We start from the raw sequence: 5875 nt of genomic DNA on the forward strand, positions 1-5875 counted from the left end.
GACATTATGATAACCAAATATAGTTTTTAAAAATAGAAGAATTGGTTTTGTTGAAAAAGATACTTCTGTCTAATTTATGGGTTTTAAAAGCTACTTTAAGTTAATTAAGTAAATAATGATTAAAACTAAATGTATATAAGTTAAAAGCAAAAGTTATAAAATTTTTATAAAAATTAACTTTCTGTAAAATTGATTAAAGTTAGGTAGCTTTGTTAATAAGATTTTATTAAAATTGGCTTTATCATTAATAGTGGTTGATTCACTAATGCAATAAATTTTTTTTCTCCTTTTGAACAACATTTTCATATGATGTTAATAGAAATAACCAACTCATTTTGTATACTTTTGGACTTGTATAATAATTCAGCTGTCTATTTTAGGTGTATGATTGGGAAATTGAGTCTTTTCTCCATCAAAGAGTAAGATATTTGCTTTCTAAAATATTTTAATTATCAGTTTAGCTAAGTGAATGACTAATTTTATAGTTAAACCATGACCTTGTTTTATGAAAAGTGTTTTGACAAACAATTCATGACTTTTTGCTTCTTAAGTTTTCACTAAAATGTAATTTCCAAAAATAATTATAGTCAACACTTGTGATTCTATATATAAAGCATACCAAGGAATAATCTATGTTTTCAATAATAAAAATTACAAAAAATGTGTTGGAATGTCTTATTAATAGAAATATACACATATGTAATTTTTTCTAATTCAGATGTTATTTAAAAGTTGATTCAAAATAGAGGTTTGAGATGAAGGTAAAAACAAGATTGAAAGTGGCTAGTCAGTAAGAGAGATGTAAAAAGACAGTAAATATAAAATTGTGTTTTTGCAAGAAAGGTTAAACAGAAAGGAGAATGATATTGTATGAAAAAGTATCTTGTGTGGTAAATTTTTGTCCTGAAATGAAAAGATCAGTTATTTCTATTGGCTCACTGAGCACCATCATTGCAGTCAGCAAGAACAAGCACCTTATGAAAGGCAGCAAAAAGGGAGCCAACAAAAAAGTGGCTGATCCATTTTCTAAGAAAGATTGTATGATGTGAAGGCACCTGCTATGTTTAATATAAGAAATACTGGGAAAACACTAGTCACCAGGAATCAAAAAACTAAAATTGCAACCGATGGCCTCAAAGGTCATGTGTTTGAAGTGAGTCTTGCTTACCTGCAGAATGATGGAGTTGCGTTTAAAAAATTCAAGCTGATTAGTGAATATTTTCAGGGCAAAAATTGCCTAACTTCCACAAGATGGATCTTACACGTGACAAAATGTGTTCTATGGTTTAAAAATGGCAGACTATGATTGAAGCTCATGTTGATGTTAAGACTACCAATGGTTATTTGCTTCGTCTGTTCTGTGTTGGTTTTACTAAAAAATGCAACAATCAGATACAGAAGACCTCCCACGCCCACCATGAAAAGGCTCGACAAAAGCAGAAGAAAATGATGAAAATCATGACCAGAGAGGTGCAGACAAATGACTTGAAAGTTGTTGTCAATAAATTGATTCCAGACAACATTGGGAAAGACATATCAATCTATTTATCTTCTTCATGATGTCTTTGTTAGAAAAGTAAAAATTCTGAAGAAACCCAAGTTTGAATGAGAAAAACTATGGAGCTTCATGGTGAAGGTAGTAATTCTGGAAAAGCTACTCAGCACAAGACAGGTGCTAAAGTTAAATGAGCTGATGGATGTGAACCATGAGTCCACAAATCTGTCTAATATTCAGGCTTTTAATAATGACAAATAAAGAATCCTATCTGTGAAAAAAAAAAGAATACTGATTATTTAAGAGAAGGGAAAATGAGGACAAACCAGAAGGTTTTCAGCATGTTTGCAGATTGTGCAAGTTGAAATAGAATTCAGAAGAGAGAATTTATATGAATCCAGTGGCTATGATTTATAAAAATTTGATTAAAACAACGAAGTTTCCTTACTATATTAACTTGGTTTTGATGGAATTGAATGACCTGTTTCCCTTTTAACTTAAAAATTACACTATAGAAGGTTTTTCTTTACCTTTTTGGTAACTGGCCTGAAAGAGGCAAAGATTTTATGCTTTAAGATAAGCCCTGTTTTGTATTTATTAGGGTTTTGGCTAACCAGACAAAACTAAACTTTGAAAGGGTTAAAGTTTATACCCATATAACTTCTTGTATTGCTTTTGGAATCTTTTGACAATTATCACTGTCAGTTAAATGAATGCCTTGTAATTCTATTTAAACAAATGTTTTAAGATTTTGATGTTTGACAAAATTTCCAGAATCACAATTCTAAATGTAGTCTTTTTGATCTCAGACTAGCTTTTAAAATACTATATATTAGAACCACTGAACATCTAAGAATGACATATTAGGCTTATTTGGTATGTTAAAACTGTACAGGAAACATTGTCAAATATTAAATGGTATTTTTCTTTGGATCATGTTTTTATATACATATTATTAATATGTGTGTGCATTCCAATATCGTAGAATATTGATATTTCTTAGTGTATGTTACCAGTAATAATTACATTATTATGTTAAATTGTTATGTCAGAAAAATATCCAACTTTGTCAATTGTCTCTTCAGCTATGCCTATTCTAAGACTTTTGTCCTCCACAGACAATTATTTTGTTTTGATTCATCTCAGAAAGCATTATTTTTTTTCCCCTCTGGCTAAATCTAAAGTGTTTGCTTCCTCAAGGAATTTCATAAAAGGGACTGACAAATTCTCTTAAATATAGATTTATGATAGCTTTGGAGATTATACCATCAGATTAAAACAAGGCAAAACTCCAGGATTTTAATTAGAAAGCTGATTTGTCTGTGAGTATTGCTAACTCAACCTCAGATAGAATAGAAATTAATTACATGGGACTGGACTAATTTTTTTCATGACTTTCTGTTTAACACATTATTAATTCCCTTGCTTTGTTTTCCAGAGTCATGACAAGTTTGAGTAAATAGCAAATTTACCTGCTATCTCTAGGAGTTAAAACTATTGAATGACATTGGGCTTAATCTGTTATTCACTGCCAAAAGCCTGCTACTTGACATTGTCAACCCGTTAGGCCCAAGGACTATTGCAGAAGAGAAGCGTGTAAGATCATAAGGACCAGAAGGGATTGGATTAGTTTAAATCTTCCAGATCAAAGATGAACACTCAGAAGCCTAAACTAATACTAAATGAGAGACTTTGCCTTTCTTAGCCATGTGGTACAGATACCCATTCCAATCATAAAAATGTCCTGCTTCTCATAGACTTAGAACTTCCTGAGTTTAAATGTTCTCAGTTGTGGGCTTATGCAAAGAGATAAAATAAGAAATTTTTAGCCACCTGAGAACAAATTACTAAAGAGACTAAAACATTGTGACACAACAAACATCTCTAAATTCCTTAGCTTACATGATTAACAATGCTTATGTTTGCTACAAGCTTGCAATTAAACCTAAGAATGTAGTAGCTCTACACTTACAGGTAAATCAATTGTTTAGTCTTGCCTTTGACATTTTGGGTTTTACTCTTATGTTGTCTAGAAGGGTTCAAACGATTGATGAGAGCCTGTCCAACTTTAGTTCCATCTAGCCCAAAACATTTAATTGGCTGGAAGCCCTTTTATCTATTCAGTCCTCTTGGTCACAAGGGCCCCACTCAGGGCCTGGATGGACCCAGGTAGCTACACCACCCTGGCAATGGATGGGACAAAGTAAGAGTTTGGCCATCAAGGTTGCCTCTGGCAGATCTTGGCCAAGGTATGGATGAAATCCAGGTGATTGACTGGACCCCCTCTTGGCCAAGGGGATCCCTAAAACTGAGTTGCTAGCCAGAACAAAGGTTATCAGACATGCCTCATCTTGTCCCCTACCCTTACTAGAGATTTCCTTTGTGACTCATTAACAGGCCAAAGGCAATGTAAGATATTCCTTCAGGTCTTCTACATATGTAACAAAAAACTTAGGTTTGGGCATGTGTCCTGTAGTTTGTCTCCAATGAGCACACCCTTATCCTAACTCAGCATTCCTTTTCACTGACTCCTGGCCTATTAGACAAAGCCCAACTCTTTCAGCCAATTGGCAACTAAAGAACCTTTAAACCCACCTATAAGCTGTATGACTCTTGCTTTGAGATGTCCCACCTTTTCGGGCCAAATTGATGTATACCTTCCATGTATTGATTTATGATTTTACCTGTAGTTCCTGTCTCCCTGAAATGTATAAAACCAAACTGTAACCCAACTATGGTGAACTCACTTGGTCAAGGCTTCTTGAGTGTGGCTCCAGGGCATGATCCTCAAATATGGCTCAGAATAACCTCTTTAAATTATTTCACAGAGTATGCCTTTGTTGACAGGATGCTCTTACTTCCTGGATTCTTTTTACTACTCTACCTGGGCCCCAGAAAGATTTATTTATTGTAACTTTCATGAATCATGCAGACATCCTCACCTCTCTTCACACTTGAAGCAGACTTTGTTAATCTGTTCTCCAAAATTGGGGTTAGGGAAAGAGGGTGTTTTCTAATCATAGTATATTTTTATTCTCACTATAAGAATATGGAAGTGACTGAGTAAATGTAGCTTTTACCAGAAAAATGCAACAATTCCAAAAGAAGGTAAGTTTTACTGCAAAAAATTCCATGAACATTCGTTAATCTGGAAGGTATTCACATAAAACAACCGATCAGATTCTTTCTATCCTTTTGTACAGTCACTTAATGTTTCAAAATTAAAGTAGGGGGGAAAAAGCCTTGTAAGTCTATTTGCATCAAAGGGAACTAATTCTATTAAGTGTTTTCCTTTATTTAGAGAAATAAACCCCAATAAATACTCATGAGAGAGTAAAGAATTATACTATTATTTTCAGAAACAAAAAGAGTTATACTTGGATGTGGAGAAAAGGGAACACTTTTGCACTGCTGGTGGGAATGCAAGCTATTACATTCCTTTTGGAAAGAAGTTTGGAGAATGGTCAGGGATCTAAAAGTAGACCTGCTGTTTGATCCTGCAATTTCTCTACTAGGTGTATGTCCAAGAGACCAAACATCATTTTACAACAAAGATATTTGCACCAGACTCTTCATTGCAGCTCAATTCATAATTGCCAAGTCATGGAAGCAGCCCAAATGCCCATTGATCCATGAATGGATTAATAAATTGTGGTATATGTAAACCATGGAATACTATGCAGCCTTAAAAAAGATGGAGACTTTACCTCTTTTATGTTTACATGGATGGAACTGGAACATATTCTTAGTAAAGTATCTCAAGAATGGAAGAAAAAATACCCAATGTATTAATTTGCATTCTTGAAGCTGCTTCAATCGCCTGGGGGGTCCTCCTCATAAAATACTCGCCCAGACCTTTTTTTTCAAGAGTTTTCCCTGCGTTCTATTCTAGTATTTTTATAGTTTCATGTCTTAAGCTTAAATCTTTAATCCAGTGAGTCTATCTTAGTTAATGGTGAAAGGTGTGGGTCCAGTTTCAGTCTTCTACAGGTTGTCATGGATGGAGCTGGAACATATTCTTCTTAGTAAAGTATCTCAAGAATGGAAGAAAAAGTATACAATGTACTCAGTCCTACTATGAAACTAATTTATGGCTTTCATATGAAAGCTATAACCCAGTTATAACCTAAGAACATGGGGAAGAGGGAGAGGGAGGGGAGGGAGGGGGAGGAGGGGTGGAGGGAGGGTGATTGGTGGGATTACATCTGTGGTGCATCTTACAAGGGTACATGTGAAACTTAGTAAATGTAGAATATAAACATCTTAACACAATAACTAAGAAAATGCCAGGAAGGCTATGTTAACCAGTGTGATAAAAATGTGTCAAACGGTCTATAAAACCAGTGTATGGTGCCCCATGATCGCGTTAATGTACACAGC

The 5875-nt window shown here is 34.3% G+C and overlaps 1 pseudogene; it reads left to right on the forward strand.

Moving 5' to 3' along the window:
• Nucleotides 1-908: 908 nt before the first annotated feature.
• On the forward strand, nucleotides 909-1728 carry LOC128590527 (40S ribosomal protein S3a-like; annotated as a pseudogene).
• Nucleotides 1729-5875: the final 4147 nt, after the last annotated feature.

This window comes from Nycticebus coucang, chromosome 1 (assembly GCF_027406575.1).
Source record: "Nycticebus coucang isolate mNycCou1 chromosome 1, mNycCou1.pri, whole genome shotgun sequence".
In the NCBI taxonomy this organism is placed as follows: domain Eukaryota; kingdom Metazoa; phylum Chordata; class Mammalia; order Primates; family Lorisidae; genus Nycticebus; species Nycticebus coucang.